Source organism: Drosophila suzukii, chromosome X (genome assembly GCF_043229965.1).
Source record: "Drosophila suzukii chromosome X, CBGP_Dsuzu_IsoJpt1.0, whole genome shotgun sequence".
NCBI classification, from domain to species: domain Eukaryota; kingdom Metazoa; phylum Arthropoda; class Insecta; order Diptera; family Drosophilidae; genus Drosophila; species Drosophila suzukii.
In genome coordinates, this window is record NC_092084.1 from 30,326,935 (window position 1) to 30,347,026 (window position 20,092).

Genomic DNA, 20,092 nt, shown 5'->3' on the forward strand with positions numbered 1-20,092 from the left:
TCTATCTGTCTATCTGTCTATCTGTCTATTTGTCTATCTGTCTATCTGTCTATCTGTCTATCTGTCTATCTGTATATCTGTCTATCTGTCTATCTGTCTATCTGTCTATCTGTCTATCTGTCTATCTGTCTATCTGTCTATCTGTCTATCTGTCTATCTGTCTATCTGTCTATCTGTCTATCTGTCTATCTGTCTATCTGTCTATCTGTCTATCTGTCTATCTGTCTATCTGTCTATCTGTCTATCTGTCTATCTGTCTATCTGTCTATCTGTCTATCTGTCTATCTGTCTATCTGTCTATCTGTCTATCTGTCTATCTGTCTATCTGTCTATCTGTCTATCTGTCTATCTGTCTATCTGTCTATCTGTCTATCTGTCTATCTGTCTATCTGTCTATCTGTCTATCTGTCTATCTGTCTATCTGTCTATCTGTCTATCTGTCTATCTGTCTATCTGTCTATCTGTCTATATGTCTATCTGTCTATCTGTATATCTGTATATCTGTATATCTGTATATCTGTCTATCTGTATATCTGTATATCTGTCTATCTGTCTATCTGTCTATCTGTCTATCTGTCTATCTGTCTATCTGTCTATCTGTCTATCTGTCTATCTGTCTATCTGTCTATCTGTCTATCTGTCTATCTGTCTATCTGCCTATCTGTCTGTGATCTGTCTATCTGTCTGTGATCTGTCTATCTGTCTATCTGTCTATCTGTCTATCTGTCTATCTGTCTATCTGTCTATCTGTCTATCTGTCTATCTGTCTATCTGTCTATCTGTCTATCTGTCTATCTGTCTATCTGTCTATCTGTCTATCTGTCTATCTGTCTATCTGTCTATCTGTCTATCTGTCTATCTGTCTATCTGTCTATCTGTCTATCTGTCTATCTGTCTATCTGTCTATCTGTCTATCTGTCTATCTGTCTATCTGTCTATCTGTCTCTCTGTCTCTCTGTCTATCTGTCTATCTGTCTATCTGTCTATCTGTCTATCTGTCTATCTGTCTATCTGTCTATCTGTCTATCTGCCTATCTGTCTGTGATCTGTCTATCTGTCTGTGATCTGTCTATCTGTCAATCTGTCTATCCGTCTGTCTATCTGTCTATCTGCCTATCTGTCTATCTGTCTATCTGTCTATCTGTCTATCTGTCTATCTGTCTATCTGTCTATCTGTCTATCTGTCTATCTGTCTATCTGTCTATCTGTCTATCTGTCTCTCTGTCTATCTGTCTATCTGTCTATCTGTCTATCTGTCTATCTGTCTATCTGTCTATCTGTCTATCTGTCTATCTGTCTATCTGTCTATCTGTCTATCTGTCTATCTGTCTATCTGTCTATCTGTCTATCTGTCTATCTGTCTATCTGTCTATCTGTCTATCTGTCTATCTGTCTATCTGTCTATCTGTCTATCTGTCTATCTGTCTATCTGTCTATCTGTCTATCTGTCTATCTGTCTATCTGTCTATCTGTCTATCTGTCTATCTGTCTATCTGTCTATCTGTCTATCTGTCTATCTGTCTATATGTATATCTGTCTATCTGTCTATCTGTCTATCTGTCTATCTGTCTATCTGTCTATCTGTCTATCTGTCTATCTGTCTATCTGTCTATCTGTCTATCTGTCTATCTGTCTATCTGTCTATCTGTCTATCTGTCTATCTGTCTATCTGTCTATTTGTCTATCTGTCTATCTGTCTATCTGTCTATCTGTCTATCTGTCTATCTGTCTATCTGTCTATCTGTCTATCTGTCTATCTTTCTATCTGTCTATCTGTCTATCTGTCTATCTGTCTATCTGTCTATCTGTCTATCTGTCTATTTGTCTATCTGTCTATCTGTCTATCTGTCTATCTGTCTATCTGTCTATCTGTCTATCTGTCTATCTGTCTATCTGTCTATCTGTCTATCTGTCTATCTGTCTATCTGTCTATCTGTCTATCTGTCTATCTGTCTATCTGTCTATCTGTCTATCTGTCTATCTGTCTATCTGTCTATCTGTCTATCTGTCTATCTGTCTATCTGTCTATCTGTCTATCTGTCTATCTGTCTATCTGTCTATCTGTCTATATGTATATCTGTCTATCTGTCTATCTGTCTATCTGTCTATCTGTCTATCTGTCTATCTGTCTATCTGTCTATCTGTCTATCTGTCTATCTGTCTATCTGTCTATCTGTCTATCTGTCTATCTGTCTATCTGTCTATCTGTCTATCTGTCTATCTGTCTATCTGTCTATCTGTCTCTCTGTCTATCTGTCTATCTGTCTATCTGTCTATCTGTCTATCTGTCTATCTGCCATCTGTCTGTGATCTGTCTATCTGTCTGTGATCTGTCTATCTGTCAATCTGTCTATCCGTCTGTCTATCTGTCTATCTGTCTATCTGCCTATCTGTCTATCTGTCTATCTGTCTATCTGTCTATCTGTCTATCTGTCTATCTGTCTATCTGTCTATCTGTCTATCTGTCTATCTGTCTATCTGTCTATCTGTCTATCTGTCTATCTGTCTATCTGTCTATCTGTCTTTCTGTCTATCTGTCTATCTGTCTATCTGTCTATCTGTCTATCTGTCTATCTGTCTATCTGTCTATCTGTCTATCTGTCTATCTATCTATCTGTCTATCTGTCTATCTGTCTATCTGTCTATCTGTCTATCTGTCTATCTGTCTATCTGTCTATCTGTCTATCTGTCTATCTGTCTATCTGTCTATCTGTCTATCTGTCTATCTGTCTATCTGTCTATCTGTCTGTCTATCTGTCTATCTGTCTATCTGTCTATCTGTCTATCTGTCTATCTGTCTATCTGTCTATCTGTCTATATGTCTATCTGTCTATCTGTATATCTGTATATCTGTATATCTGTCTATCTGTATATCTGTATATCTGTCTATCTGTCTATCTGTCTATCTGTCTATCTGTCTATCTGTCTATCTGTCTATCTGTCTATCTGTCTATCTGTCTATCTGTCTATCTGTCTATCTGTCTATCTGTCTATCTGTCTATCTGTCTATCTGTCTATCTGTCTATCTGTCTATCTGTCTATCTGTCTATCTGCCTATCTGTCTGTGATCTGTCTATCTGTCTGTGATCTGTCTATCTGTCTATCTGTCTATCTGTCTATCTGTCTATCTGTCTATCTGTCTATCTGTCTATCTGTCTATCTGTCTATCTGTCTATCTGTCTATCTGTCTATATGTCTATCTGTCTATCTGTCTATCTGTCTATCTGTCTATCTGTCTATCTGTCTATCTGTCTATCTGTCTATCTGTCTATCTGTCTATCTGTCTATCTGTCTATCTGTCTATCTGTCTATCTGTCTATCTGTCTATCTGTCTATCTTTCTATCTGTCTATCTGTCTATCTGTCTATCTGTCTATCTGTCTATCTGTCTATCTGTCTATCTGTCTATCTGTCTATTTGTCTATCTGTCTATCTGTCTATCTGTCTATCTGTCTATCTGTCTATCTGTCTATCTGTCTATCTGTCTATCTGTCTATCTGTCTATCTGTCTATCTGTCTATCTGTCTATCTGTCTATCTGTCTATCTGTCTATCTGTCTATCTGTCTATCTGTCTATATGTCTATCTGTCTATCTATCTATCTGTCTATCTGTCTATCTGTCTATCTGTCTATCTGTCTATCTGTCTATCTGTCTATCTGTCTATCTGTCTATCTGTCTATCTGTCTATCTGTCTATCTGTCTATCTGTCTATCTGTCTATCTGTCTATCTGTCTATCTGTCTATCTGTCTATCTGTCTATCTGTCTATCTGTCTATCTGTCTATCTGTCTATCTGTCTATCTGTCTATCTGTCTATCTGTCTATCTGTCTATCTGTCTATCTGTCTATCTGTCTATCTGTCTATCTGTCTATCTGTCTATCTGTCTATCTGTCTATCTGTCTATCTGTCTATCTGTCTATATGTATATCTGTCTATCTGTCTATCTGTCTATCTGTCTATCTGTCTATCTGTCTATCTGTCTATCTGTCTATCTGTCTATCTGTCTATCTGTCTATCTGTCTATCTGTCTATCTGTCTATCTGTCTATCTGTCTATCTGTCTATCTGTCTAACTGTCTATCTGTCTATTTGTCTATTTGTCTATCTGTCTATCTGTCTATCTGTCTATCTGTCTATCTGTCTATCTGTCTATCTGTCTATCTGTCTATCTGTCTATCTGTCTATCTTTCTATCTGTCTATCTGTCTATCTGTCTATCTGTCTATCTGTCTATCTGTCTATCTGTCTATCTGTCTATCTGTCTATCTGTCTATCTGTCTATCTGTCTATTTGTCTATTTGTCTATCTGTCTATCTGTCTATCTGTCTATCTGTCTATCTGTCTATCTGTCTATCTGTCTATCTGTCTATCTGTCTATCTGTCTATCTGTCTATCTGTCTATCTGTCTATCTTTCTATCTTTCTATCTGTCTATCTGTCTATCTGTCTATCTGTCTATCTGTCTATCTGTCTATCTGTCTATCTGTCTATCTGTCTATTTGTCTATCTGTCTATCTGTCTATCTGTCTATCTGTCTATCTGTCTATCTGTATATCTGTCTATCTGTCTATCTGTCTATCTGTCTATCTGTCTATCTGTCTATCTGTCTATCTGTCTATCTGTCTATCTGTCTATCTGTCTATCTGTCTATCTGTCTATCTGTCTATCTGTCTATCTGTCTATCTGTCTATCTGTCTATCTGTCTATCTGTCTATCTGTCTATCTGTCTATCTGTCTATCTGTCTATCTGTCTATCTGTCTATCTGTCTATCTGTCTATCTGTCTATCTGTCTATCTGTCTATCTGTCTATCTGTCTCTCTGTCTATCTGTCTATCTGTCTATCTGTCTATCTGTCTATCTGTCTATCTGCCATCTGTCTGTGATCTGTCTATCTGTCTGTGATCTGTCTATCTGTCAATCTGTCTATCCGTCTGTCTATCTGTCTATCTGTCTATCTGCCTATCTGTCTATCTGTCTATCTGTCTATCTGTCTATCTGTCTATCTGTCTATCTGTCTATCTGTCTATCTGTCTTTCTGTCTATCTGTCTATCTGTCTATCTGTCTATCTGTCTATCTGTCTATCTGTCTATCTGTCTATCTGTCTATCTGTCTATCTATCTATCTGTCTATCTGTCTATCTGTCTATCTGTCTATCTGTCTATCTGTCTATCTGTCTATCTGTCTATCTGTCTATCTGTCTAACTGTCTATCTGTCTATTTGTCTATTTGTCTATCTGTCTATCTGTCTATCTGTCTATCTGTCTATCTGTCTATCTGTCTATCTGTCTATCTGTCTATCTGTCTATCTGTCTATCTTTCTATCTGTCTATCTGTCTATCTGTCTATCTGTCTATCTGTCTATCTGTCTATCTGTCTATCTGTCTATCTGTCTATCTGTCTATCTGTCTATCTGTCTATTTGTCTATTTGTCTATCTGTCTATCTGTCTATCTGTCTATCTGTCTATCTGTCTATCTGTCTATCTGTCTATCTGTCTATCTGTCTATCTGTCTATCTGTCTATCTGTCTATCTGTCTATCTTTCTATCTTTCTATCTGTCTATCTGTCTATCTGTCTATCTGTCTATCTGTCTATCTGTCTATCTGTCTATCTGTCTATCTGTCTATTTGTCTATCTGTCTATCTGTCTATCTGTCTATCTGTCTATCTGTCTATCTGTATATCTGTCTATCTGTCTATCTGTCTATCTGTCTATCTGTCTATCTGTCTATCTGTCTATCTGTCTATCTGTCTATCTGTCTATCTGTCTATCTGTCTATCTGTCTATCTGTCTATCTGTCTATCTGTCTATCTGTCTATCTGTCTATCTGTCTATCTGTCTATCTGTCTATCTGTCTATCTGTCTATCTGTCTATCTGTCTATCTGTCTATCTGTCTATCTGTCTATCTGTCTATCTGTCTATCTGTCTATCTGTCTATCTGTCTCTCTGTCTATCTGTCTATCTGTCTATCTGTCTATCTGTCTATCTGTCTATCTGCCATCTGTCTGTGATCTGTCTATCTGTCTGTGATCTGTCTATCTGTCAATCTGTCTATCCGTCTGTCTATCTGTCTATCTGTCTATCTGCCTATCTGTCTATCTGTCTATCTGTCTATCTGTCTATCTGTCTATCTGTCTATCTGTCTATCTGTCTATCTGTCTATCTGTCTATCTGTCTATCTGTCTATCTGTCTATCTGTCTATCTGTCTATCTGTCTTTCTGTCTATCTGTCTATCTGTCTATCTGTCTATCTGTCTATCTGTCTATCTGTCTATCTGTCTATCTGTCTATCTGTCTATCTATCTATCTGTCTATCTGTCTATCTGTCTATCTGTCTATCTGTCTATCTGTCTATCTGTCTATCTGTCTATCTGTCTATCTGTCTATCTGTCTATCTGTCTATCTGTCTATCTGTCTATCTGTCTATCTGTCTATCTGTCTGTCTATCTGTCTATCTGTCTATCTGTCTATCTGTCTATCTGTCTATCTGTCTATCTGTCTATCTGTCTATATGTCTATCTGTCTATCTGTATATCTGTATATCTGTATATCTGTCTATCTGTATATCTGTATATCTGTCTATCTGTCTATCTGTCTATCTGTCTATCTGTCTATCTGTCTATCTGTCTATCTGTCTATCTGTCTATCTGTCTATCTGTCTATCTGTCTATCTGTCTATCTGTCTATCTGTCTATCTGTCTATCTGTCTATCTGTCTATCTGTCTATCTGTCTATCTGTCTATCTGCCTATCTGTCTGTGATCTGTCTATCTGTCTGTGATCTGTCTATCTGTCTATCTGTCTATCTGTCTATCTGTCTATCTGTCTATCTGTCTATCTGTCTATCTGTCTATCTGTCTATCTGTCTATCTGTCTATCTGTCTATATGTCTATCTGTCTATCTGTCTATCTGTCTATCTGTCTATCTGTCTATCTGTCTATCTGTCTATCTGTCTATCTGTCTATCTGTCTATCTGTCTATCTGTCTATCTGTCTATCTGTCTATCTGTCTATCTGTCTATCTGTCTATCTTTCTATCTGTCTATCTGTCTATCTGTCTATCTGTCTATCTGTCTATCTGTCTATCTGTCAATCTGTCTATCTGTCTATTTGTCTATCTGTCTATCTGTCTATCTGTCTATCTGTCTATCTGTCTATCTGTCTATCTGTCTATCTGTCTATCTGTCTATCTGTCTATCTGTCTATCTGTCTATCTGTCTATCTGTCTATCTGTCTATCTGTCTATCTGTCTATCTGTCTATCTGTCTATCTGTCTATATGTCTATCTGTCTATCTATCTATCTGTCTATCTGTCTATCTGTCTATCTGTCTATCTGTCTATCTGTCTATCTGTCTATCTGTCTATCTGTCTATCTGTCTATCTGTCTATCTGTCTATCTGTCTATCTGTCTATCTGTCTATCTGTCTATCTGTCTATCTGTCTATCTGTCTATCTGTCTATCTGTCTATCTGTCTATCTGTCTATCTGTCTATCTGTCTATCTGTCTATCTGTCTATCTGTCTATCTGTCTATCTGTCTATCTGTCTATCTGTCTATCTGTCTATCTGTCTATCTGTCTATATGTATATCTGTCTATCTGTCTATCTGTCTATCTGTCTATCTGTCTATCTGTCTATCTGTCTATCTGTCTATCTGTCTATCTGTCTATCTGTCTATCTGTCTATCTGTCTATCTGTCTATCTGTCTATCTGTCTATCTGTCTATCTGTCTATCTGTCTATCTGTCTATCTGTCTATTTGTCTATTTGTCTATCTGTCTATCTGTCTATCTGTCTATCTGTCTATCTGTCTATCTGTCTATCTGTCTATCTGTCTATCTGTCTATCTGTCTATCTGTCTATCTGTCTATCTTTCTATCTTTCTATCTGTCTATCTGTCTATCTGTCTATCTGTCTATCTGTCTATCTGTCTATCTGTCTATCTGTCTATCTGTCTATCTGTCTATTTGTCTATCTGTCTATCTGTCTATCTGTCTATCTGTCTATCTGTCTATCTGTATATCTGTCTATCTGTCTATCTGTCTATCTGTCTATCTGTCTATCTGTCTATCTGTCTATCTGTCTATCTGTCTATCTGTCTATCTGTCTATCTGTCTATCTGTCTATCTGTCTATCTGTCTATCTGTCTATCTGTCTATCTGTCTATCTGTCTATCTGTCTATCTGTCTATCTGTCTATCTGTCTATCTGTCTATCTGTCTATCTGTCTATCTGTCTATCTGTCTATCTGTCTATCTGTCTATCTGTCTATCTGTCTATCTGTCTATCTGTCTATCTGTCTATCTGTCTATCTGTCTATCTGTCTATCTGTCTATCTGTCTATCTGTCTATCTGTCTATCTGTCTATCTGTCTATCTGTCTATCTGTCTATCTGTCTATCTGTCTATCTGTCTATCTGTCTATCTGTCTATCTGTCTATCTGTCTATCTGTCTATCTGTCTATCTGTCTATCTGTCTATATGTCTATCTGTCTATCTGTATATCTGTATATCTGTATATCTGTATATCTGTCTATCTGTATATCTGTATATCTGTCTATCTGTCTATCTGTCTATCTGTCTATCTGTCTATCTGTCTATCTGTCTATCTGTCTATCTGTCTATCTGTCTATCTGTCTATCTGTCTATCTGTCTATCTGCCTATCTGTCTGTGATCTGTCTATCTGTCTGTGATCTGTCTATCTGTCTATCTGTCTATCTGTCTATCTGTCTATCTGTCTATCTGTCTATCTGTCTATCTGTCTATCTGTCTATCTGTCTATCTGTCTATCTGTCTATCTGTCTATCTGTCTATCTGTCTATCTGTCTATCTGTCTATCTGTCTATCTGTCTATCTGTCTATCTGTCTATCTGTCTATCTGTCTATCTGTCTATCTGTCTATCTGTCTCTCTGTCTCTCTGTCTATCTGTCTATCTGTCTATCTGTCTATCTGTCTATCTGTCTATCTGTCTATCTGTCTATCTGTCTATCTGCCTATCTGTCTGTGATCTGTCTATCTGTCTGTGATCTGTCTATCTGTCAATCTGTCTATCCGTCTGTCTGTCTATCCGTCTGTCTATCTGTCTATCTGCCTATCTGTCTATCTGTCTATCTGTCTATCTGTCTATCTGTCTATCTGTCTATCTGTCTATCTGTCTATCTGTCTATCTGTCTATCTGTCTATCTGTCTCTCTGTCTATCTGTCTATCTGTCTATCTGTCTATCTGTCTATCTGTCTATCTGTCTATCTGTCTATCTGTCTATCTGTCTATCTGTCTATCTGTCTATCTGTCTATCTGTCTATCTGTCTATCTGTCTATCTGTCTATCTGTCTATCTGTCTATCTGTCTATCTGTCTATCTGTCTATCTGTCTATCTGTCTATCTGTCTATCTGTCTATCTGTCTATCTGTCTATCTGTCTATCTGTCTATCTGTCTATCTGTCTATCTGTCTATCTGTCTATCTGTCTATCTGTCTATCTGTCTATCTGTCTATATGTATATCTGTCTATCTGTCTATCTGTCTATCTGTCTATCTGTCTATCTGTCTATCTGTCTATCTGTCTATCTGTCTATCTGTCTATCTGTCTATCTGTCTATCTGTCTATCTGTCTATCTGTCTATTTGTCTATCTGTCTATCTGTCTATCTGTCTATCTGTCTATCTGTCTATCTGTCTATCTGTCTATCTGTCTATCTGTCTATCTTTCTATCTGTCTATCTGTCTATCTGTCTATCTGTCTATCTGTCTATCTGTCTATCTGTCTATCTGTCTATTTGTCTATCTGTCTATCTGTCTATCTGTCTATCTGTCTATCTGTCTATCTGTCTATCTGTCTATCTGTCTATCTGTCTATCTGTCTATCTGTCTATCTGTCTATCTGTCTATCTGTCTATCTGTCTATCTGTCTATCTGTCTATCTGTCTATCTGTCTATCTGTCTATCTGTCTATCTGTCTATCTGTCTATCTGTCTATCTGTCTATCTGTCTATCTGTCTATCTGTCTATCTGTCTATATGTATATCTGTCTATTTGTCTATCTGTCTATCTGTCTATCTGTCTATCTGTCTATCTGTCTATCTGTCTATCTGTCTATCTGTCTATCTGTCTATCTGTCTATCTGTCTATCTGTCTATCTGTCTATCTGTCTATCTGTCTATCTGTCTATCTGTCTATCTGTCTATCTGTCTCTCTGTCTATCTGTCTATCTGTCTATCTGTCTATCTGTCTATCTGTCTATCTGCCATCTGTCTGTGATCTGTCTATCTGTCTGTGATCTGTCTATCTGTCAATCTGTCTATCCGTCTGTCTATCTGTCTATCTGTCTATCTGCCTATCTGTCTATCTGTCTATCTGTCTATCTGTCTATCTGTCTATCTGTCTATCTGTCTATCTGTCTATCTGTCTATCTGTCTATCTGTCTATCTGTCTATCTGTCTATCTGTCTATCTGTCTATCTGTCTATCTGTCTATCTGTCTATCTGTCTATCTGTCTATCTGTCTATCTGTCTATCTGTCTATCTATCTATCTGTCTATCTGTCTATCTGTCTATCTGTCTATCTGTCTATCTGTCTATCTGTCTATCTGTCTATCTGTCTATCTGTCTATCTGTCTATCTGTCTATCTGTCTATCTGTCTATCTGTCTATCTGTCTATCTGTCTATCTGTCTATCTGTCTATCTGTCTATCTGTCTATCTGTCTATCTGTCTATCTGTCTATCTGTCTATCTGTCTATCTCTCTATCTGTCTATCTGTCTATCTGTCTATCTGTCTATCTGTCTATCTGTTTATCTGTCTATCTGTCTATCTGTCTATCTGTCTATCTGTCTATCTGTCTATCTGTCTATCTGTCTATCTGTCTATCTGTCTATCTGTCTATCTGTCTATCTGTCTATCTGTCTATCTGTCTATCTGTCTATCTGTCTATCTGTCTATCTGTCTATCTGTCTATCTGTCTATTTGTCTATTTGTCTATCTGTCTATCTGTCTATCTGTCTATCTGTCTATCTGTCTATCTGTCTATCTGTCTATCTGTCTATCTGTCTATCTGTCTATCTGTCTATCTGTCTATCTGTCTATCTGTCTATCTGTCTATCTGTCTATCTGTCTATCTGTCTATCTGTCTATCTGTCTATCTGTCTATCTGTCTATCTGTCTATCTGTCTATCTGTCTATCTGTCTATCTGTCTATCTGTCTATCTGTCTATCTGTCTATCTGTCTATCTGTCTATCTGTCTATCTGTCTATCTGTCTATCTGTCTATCTGTCTATCTGTCTATCTGTCTATCTGTCTATCTGTCTATCTGTCTATCTGTCTATCTGTCTATCTGTCTATCTGTCTATCTGTCTATCTGTCTATCTGTCTATCTGTCTATCTGTCTATCTGTCTATCTGTCTATCTGTCTATCTGTCTATCTGTCTATCTGTCTATCTGTCTATCTGTCTATCTGCCTATCTGTCTGTGATCTGTCTATCTGTCTGTGATCTGTCTATCTGTCAATCTGTCTATCCGTCTGTCTATCTGTCTATCTGTCTATCTGTCTATCTGTCTATCTGTCTATCTGTCTATCTGTCTATCTGTCTATCTGTCTATCTGTCTATCTGTCTATCTGTCTATCTGTCTATCTGTCTATCTGTCTATCTGTCTATCTGTCTATCTGTCTATCTGTCTATCTGTCTATCTGTCTATCTGTCTATCTGTCTATCTGTCTATCTGTCTATCTGTCTATCTGTCTATCTGTCTATCTGTCTATCTGTCTATCTGTCTATCTGTCTATCTGTCTATCTGTCTATCTGTCTATCTGTCTATCTGCCTATCTGTCTGTGATCTGTCTATCTGTCTGTGATCTGTCTATCTGTCAATCTGTCTATCCGTCTGTCTATCTGTCTATCTGTCTATCTGTCTATCTGTCTATCTGTCTATCTGTCTATCTGTCTATCTGTCTATCTGTCTATCTGTCTATCTGTCTATCTGTCTATCTGTCTATCTGTCTATCTGTCTATCTGTCTATCTGTCTATCTGTCTATCTGTCTATCTGTCTATCTGTCTATCTGTCTATCTGTCTATCTGTCTATCTGTCTATCTGTCTATCTGTCTATCTGTCTATCTGTCTATCTGTCTATCTGTCTATCTGTCTATCTGTCTATCTGTCTATCTGTCTATCTGTCTATCTGCCTATCTGTCTGTGATCTGTCTATCTGTCTGTGATCTGTCTATCTGTCAATCTGTCTATCCGTCTGTCTATCTGTCTATCTGTCTATCTGTCTATCTGTCTATCTGTCTATCTGTCTATCTGTCTATCTGTCTATCTGTCTATCTGTCTATCTGTCTATCTGTCTATCTGTCTATCTGTCTATCTGTCTATCTGTCTATCTGTCTATCTGTCTATCTGTCTATCTGTCTATCTGTCTATCTGTCTATCTGTCTATCTGTCTATCTGTCTATCTGTCTATCTGTCTATCTGTCTATCTGTCTATCTGTCTATCTGTCTATCTGTCTATCTGTCTATCTGTCTATCTGTCTATCGGTCTATCTGTCTATCTGTCTATCGGTCTATCTGTCTATCTGTCTATCTGTCTATCTGTCTATCTGTCTATCTGTCTATCTGTCTATCTGTCTATCTGTCTATCTGTCTATTTGTCTATTTGTCTATCTGTCTATCTGTCTTTCTGTCTATCTGTCTATCTGTCTATCTGTCTATCTGTCTATCTGTCTATCTGTCTATCTGTCTATCTGTCTATCTGTCTATCTGTCTATCTGTCTATCTGTCTATCTGTCTATCGGTCTATCTGTCTATCTGTCTATCGGTCTATCTGTCTATCTGTCTATCTGTCTATCTGTCTATCTGTCTATCTGTCTATCTGTCTATCTGTCTATCTGTCTATCTGTCTATCTGTCTATCTGTCTATCTGTCTATTTGTCTATTTGTCTATCTGTCTATCTGTCTTTCTGTCTATCTGTCTATCTGTCTATCTGTCTATCTGTCTATCTGTCTATCTGTCTATCTGTCTATCTGTCTATCTGTCTATCTGTCTATCTGTCTATCTGTCTATCTGTCTATCTGTCTATCTGTCTATCTGTCTATCTGTCTATCTGTCTATCTGTCTATCTGTCTATCTGTCTATCTGTCTATCTGTCTATCTGTCTATCTGTCTATCTGTCTGTGATCTGTCTATCTGTCTGTGATCTGTCTATCTGTCAATCTGTCTATCCGTCTGTCTATCTGTCTATCTGTCTATCTGTCTATCTGTCTATCTGTCTATCTGTCTATCTGTCTATCTGTCTATCTGTCTATCTGTCTATCTGTCTATCTGTCTATCTGTCTATCTGTCTATCTGTCTATCTGTCTATCTGTCTATCTGTCTATCTGTCTATCTGTCTATCTGTCTATCTGTCTATCTGTCTATCTGTCTATCTGTCTATCTGTCTATCTGTCTATCTGTCCATCTGTCTATCTGTCTATCTGTCTATCTGTCTATCTGTCTATCTGTCTATCTGTCTATCTGTCTATCTGTCTATCTGTCTATCTGTCTATCTGTCTATCTGTCTATCTGCCTATCTGTCTGTGATCTGTCTATCTGTCTGTGATCTGTCTATCTGTCAATCTGTCTATCCGTCTGTCTATCTGTCTATCTGTCTATCTGTCTATCTGTCTATCTGTCTATCTGTCTATCTGTCTATCTGTCTATCTGTCTATCTGTCTATCTGTCTATTTGTCTATCTGTCTATCTGTCTATCTGTCTATCTGTCTATCTGTCTATCTGTCTATCTGTCTATCTGTCTATCTGTCTATCTGTCTATCTGTCTATCTGTCTATCTGTCTATCTTTCTATCTGTCTATCTGTCTATCTGTCTATCTGTCTATCTGTCTATCTGTCTATCTGTCTATCTGTCTATTTGTCTATCTGTCTATCTGTCTATCTGTCTATCTGTCTATCTGTCTATCTGTCTATCTGTCTATCTGTCTATCTGTCTATCTGTCTATCTGTCTATCTGTCTATCTGTCTATCTGTCTATCTGTCTATCTGTCTATCTGTCTATCTGTCTATCTGTCTATCTGTCTATCTGTCTATCTGTCTATCTGTCTATCTGTCTATCTGTCTATCTGTCTATCTGTCTATCTGTCTATCTGTCTATCTGTCTATCTGTCTATCTGTCTATATGTATATCTGTCTATCTGTCTATCTGTCTATCTGTCTATCTGTCTATCTGTCTATCTGTCTATCTGTCTATCTGTCTATCTGTCTATCTGTCTATCTGTCTATCTGTCTATCTGTCTATCTGTCTATCTGTCTATCTGTCTATCTGTCTATCTGTCTCTCTGTCTATCTGTCTATCTGTCTATCTGTCTATCTGTCTATCTGTCTATCTGTCTATCTGCCATCTGTCTGTGATCTGTCTATCTGTCTGTGATCTGTCTATCTGTCAATCTGTCTATCCGTCTGTCTATCTGTCTATCTGCCTATCTGTCTATCTGTCTATCTGTCTATCTGTCTATCTGTCTATCTGTCTATCTGTCTATCTGTCTATCTGTCTATCTGTCTATCTGTCTATCTGTCTATCTGTCTATCTGTCTATCTGTCTATCTGTCTATCTGTCTATCTGTCTATCTGTCTATCTGTCTATCTGTCTATCTGTCTATCTGTCTTTCTGTCTATCTGTCTATCTGTCTATCTGTCTATCTGTCTATCTGTCTATCTGTCTATCTGTCTATCTGTCTATCTGTCTATCTATCTATCTGTCTATCTGTCTATCTGTCTATCTGTCTATCTGTCTATCTGTCTATCTGTCTATCTGTCTATCTGTCTATCTGTCTATCTGTCTATCTGTCTATCTGTCTATCTGTCTATCTGTCTATCTGTCTATCTGTCTATCTGTCTATCTGTCTATCTGTCTATCTGTCTATCTGTCTATCTGTCTATCTGTCTATCTCTCTATCTGTCTATCTGTCTATCTGTCTATCTGTCTATCTGTCTATCTGTTTATCTGTCTATCTGTCTATCTGTCTATCTGTCTATCTGTCTATCTGTCTATCTGTCTATCTGTCTATCTGTCTATCTGTCTATCTGTCTATCTGTCTATCTGTCTATCTGTCTATCTGTCTATCTGTCTATCTGTCTATCTGTCTATTTGTCTATTTGTCTATCTGTCTATCTGTCTATCTGTCTATCTGTCTATCTGTCTATCTGTCTATCTGTCTATCTGTCTATCTGTCTATCTGTCTATCTGTCTATCTGTCTATCTGTCTATCTGTCTATCTGTCTATCTGTCTATCTGTCTATCTGTCTATCTGTCTATCTGTCTATCTGTCTATCTGTCTATCTGTCTATCTGTCTATCTGTCTATCTGTCTATCTGTCTATCTGTCTATCTGTCTATCTGTCTATCTGTCTATCTGTCTATCTGTCTATCTGTCTATCTGTCTATCTGTCTATCTGTCTATCTGTCTATCTGTCTATCTGTCTATCTGTCTATCTGTCTATCTGTCTATCTGTCTATCTGTCTATCTGTCTATCTGTCTATCTGTCTATCTGTCTATCTGTCTATCTGTCTATCTGCCTATCTGTCTGTGATCTGTCTATCTGTCTGTGATCTGTCTATCTGTCAATCTGTCTATCCGTCTGTCTATCTGTCTATCTGTCTATCTGTCTATCTGTCTATCTGTCTATCTGTCTATCTGTCTATCTGTCTATCTGTCTATCTGTCTATCTGTCTATCTGTCTATCTGTCTATCTGTCTATCTGTCTATCTGTCTATCTGTCTATCTGTCTATCTGTCTATCTGTCTATCTGTCTATCTGTCTATCTGTCTATCTGTCTATCTGTCTATCTGTCTATCTGTCTATCTGCCTATCTGTCTGTGATCTGTCTATCTGTCTGTGATCTGTCTATCTGTCAATCTGTCTATCCGTCTGTCTATCTGTCTATCTGTCTATCTGTCTATCTGTCTATCTGTCTATCTGTCTATCTGTCTATCTGTCTATCTGTCTATCTGTCTATCTGTCTATCTGTCTATCTGTCTATCTGTCTATCTGTCTATCTGTCTATCTGTCTATCTGTCTATCTGTCTATCTGTCTATCTGTCTATCTGTCTATCTGTCTATCTGTCTATCTGTCTATCTGTCTATCTGTCTATCTGTCTATCTGTCTATCTGTCTATCTGTCTATCTGTCTATCTGTCTATCTGTCTATCTGTCTATCTGTCTATCTGCCTATCTGTCTGTGATCTGTCTATCTGTCTGTGATCTGTCTATCTGTCAATCTGTCTATCCGTCTGTCTATCTGTCTATCTGTCTATCTGTCTATCTGTCTATCTGTCTATCTGTCTATCTGTCTATCTGTCTATCTGTCTATCTGTCTATCTGTCTATCTGTCTATCTGTCTATCTGTCTATCTGTCTATCTGTCTATCTGTCTATCTGTCTATCTGTCTATCTGTCTATCTGTCTATCTGTCTATCTGTCTATCTGTCTATCTGTCTATCTGTCTATCTGTCTATCTGTCTATCTGTCTATCTGTCTATCTGTCTATCTGTCTATCTGTCTATCTGTCTATCTGTCTATCGGTCTATCTGTCTATCTGTCTATCGGTCTATCTGTCTATCTGTCTATCTGTCTATCTGTCTATCTGTCTATCTGTCTATCTGTCTATCTGTCTATCTGTCTATCTGTCTATTTGTCTATTTGTCTATCTGTCTATCTGTCTTTCTGTCTATCTGTCTATCTGTCTATCTGTCTATCTGTCTATCTGTCTATCTGTCTATCTGTCTATCTGTCTATCTGTCTATCTGTCTATCTGTCTATCTGTCTATCTGTCTATCTGTCTATCGGTCTATCTGTCTATCTGTCTATCGGTCTATCTGTCTATCTGTCTATCTGTCTATCTGTCTATCTGTCTATCTGTCTATCTGTCTATCTGTCTATCTGTCTATTTGTCTATTTGTCTATCTGTCTATCTGTCTTTCTGTCTATCTGTCTATCTGTCTATCTGTCTATCTGTCTATCTGTCTATCTGTCTATCTGTCTATCTGTCTATCTGTCTATCTGTCTATCTGTCTATCTGTCTATCTGTCTATCTGTCTATCTGTCTATCTGTCTATCTGTCTATCTGTCTATCTGTCTATCTGTCTATCTGTCTATCTGTCTATCTGTCTATCTGTCTATCTGTCTATCTGTCTATCTGTCTATCTGTCTGTGATCTGTCTATCTGTCTGTGATCTGTCTATCTGTCAATCTGTCTATCCGTCTGTCTATCTGTCTATCTGTCTATCTGTCTATCTGTCTATCTGTCTATCTGTCTATCTGTCTATCTGTCTATCTGTCTATCTGTCTATCTGTCTATCTGTCTATCTGTCTATCTGTCTATCTGTCTATCTGTCTATCTGTCTATCTGTCTATCTGTCTATCTGTCTATCTGTCTATCTGTCTATCTGTCTATCTGTCTATCTGTCTATCTGTCTATCTGTCTATCTGTCTATCTGTCTATCTGTCTATCTGTCTATCTGTCTATCTGTCTATCTGTCTATCTGTCTATCTGTCTATCTGTCTATCTGTCTATCTGTCTATATGTCTATCTGTCTATCTGTATATCTGTCTATCTGTATATCTGTATATCTGTCTATCTGTCTATCTGTCTATCTGTCTATCTGTCTATCTGTCTATCTGTCTATCTGTCTATCTGTCTATCTGTCTATCTGTCTATCTGTCTATCTGTCTATCTGTCTATCTGTCTATCTGTCTATCTGTCTATCTGTCTATCTGTCTATCTGTCTATCTGTCTATCTGTCTATCTGCCTATCTGTCTGTGATCTGTCTATCTGTCTGTGATCTGTCTATCTGTCAATCTGTCTATCCGTCTGTCTATCTGTCTATCTGTCTATCTGTCTATCTGTCTATCTGTCTATCTGTCTATCTGTCTATCTGTCTATCTGTCTATCTGTCTATCTGTCTATCTGTCTATCTGTCTATCTGTCTATCTGTCTATCTGTCTATCTGTCTATCTGTCTATCTGTCTATCTGTCTATCTGTCTATCGGTCTATCTGTCTATCTGTCTATCGGTCTATCTGTCTATCTGTCTATCTGTCTATCTGTCTATCTGTCTATCTGTCTATCTGTCTATCTGTCTATCTGTCTATCTGTCTATTTGTCTATTTGTCTATCTGTCTATCTGTCTTTCTGTCTATCTGTCTATCTGTCTATCTGTCTATCTGTCTATCTGTCTATCTGTCTATCTGTCTATCTGTCTATCTGTCTATCTGTCTATCTGTCTATCTGTCTATCTGTCTATCTGTCTATCTGTCTATCTGTCTATCTGTCTATCTGTCTATCTGTCTATCGGTCTATCTGTCTATCTGTCTATCGGTCTATCTGTCTATCTGTCTATCTGTCTATCTGTCTATCTGTCTATCTGTCTATCTGTCTATCTGTCTATCTGTCTATCTGTCTATCTGTCTATCTGTCTATCTGTCTATCTGTCTATCTGTCTATCTGTCTATATGTCTATCTGTCTATCTGTATATCTGTCTATCTGTATATCTGTATATCTGTCTATCTGTCTATCTGTCTATCTGTCTATCTGTCTATCTGTCTATCTGTCTATCTGTCTATCTGTCTATCTGTCTATCTGTCTATCTGTCTATCTGTCTATCTGTCTATCTGTCTATCTGTCTATCTGTCTATCTGCCTATCTGTCTGTGATCTGTCTATCTGTCTGTGATCTGTCTATCTGTCAATCTGTCTATCCGTCTGTCTATCTGTCTATCTGTCTATCTGTCTATCTGTCTATCTGTCTATCTGTCTATCTGTCTATCTGTCTATCTGTCTATCTGTCTATCTGTCTATCTGTCTATCTGTCTATCTGTCTATCTGTCTATCTGTCTATCTGTCTATCTGTCTATCTGTCTATCTGTCTATCTGTCTATCTGTCTATCTGTCTATCTGTCTATCTGTCTATCTGTCTATCTGTCTATCTGTCTATCTGTCTATCTGTCTATCTGTCTATCTGTCTATCTGTCTATCTGTCTATCTGTCTATCTGTCTATCTGTCTATCTGTCTATATGTCTATCTGTCTATCTGTATATCTGTCTATCTGTATATCTGTATATCTGTCTATCTGTCTATCTGTCTATCTGTCTATCTGTCTATCTGTCTATCTGTCTATCTGTCTATCTGTCTATCTGTCTATCTGTCTATCTGTCTATCTGTCTATCTGTCTATCTGTCTATCTGTCTATCTGTCTATCTGTCTATCTGTCTATCTGTCTATCTGTCTATCTGTCTATCTGTCTATCTGTCTATCTGTCTATCTGTCTATCTATCTATCTGTCTATCTGTCTATCTGTCTATCTGTCTATCTGTCTATCTGTCTATCTGTCTATCTGTCTATCTGTCTATCTGTCTATCTGTCTATCTGTCTATCTGTCTATCTGTCTATCTGTCTATCTGTCTATCTGTCTATCTGTCTATCTGTCTATCTGTCTATCTGTCTATATGTCTATCTGTCTATCTGTATATCTGTCTATCTGTATATCTGTATATCTGTCTAACTGTCTATCTGTCTATCTGTCTATCTGTCTATCTGTCTATCTGTCTATCTGTCTATCTGTCTATCTGTCTATCTGTCTATCTGTCTATCTGTCTATCTGTCTATCTGTCTATCTGTCTATCTGTCTATCTGTCTATCTGTCTATCTGTCTATCTGTCTATCTGTCTATCTGTCTATCTGTCTATCTGTCTATCTGTCTATCTGTCTATCTGTCTATCTGTCTATCTGCCTATCTGTCTGTGATCTGTCTATCTGTCTGTGATCTGTCTATCTGTCAATCTGTCTATCCGTCTGTCTATCTGTCTATCTGTCTATCTGTCTATCTGTCTATCTGTCTATCTGTCTATCTGTCTATCTGTCTATCTGTCTATCTGTCTATCTGTCTATCTGTCTATCTGTCTATCTGTCTATCTGTCTATCTGTCTATCTGTCTATCTGTCTATCTGTCTATCTGTCTATCTGTCTCTCTGTCTATCTGTCTATCTGTCTATCTGTCTATCTGTCTATCTGTCTATCTGTCTATCTGTCTATCTGTCTATCTGTCTATCTGTCT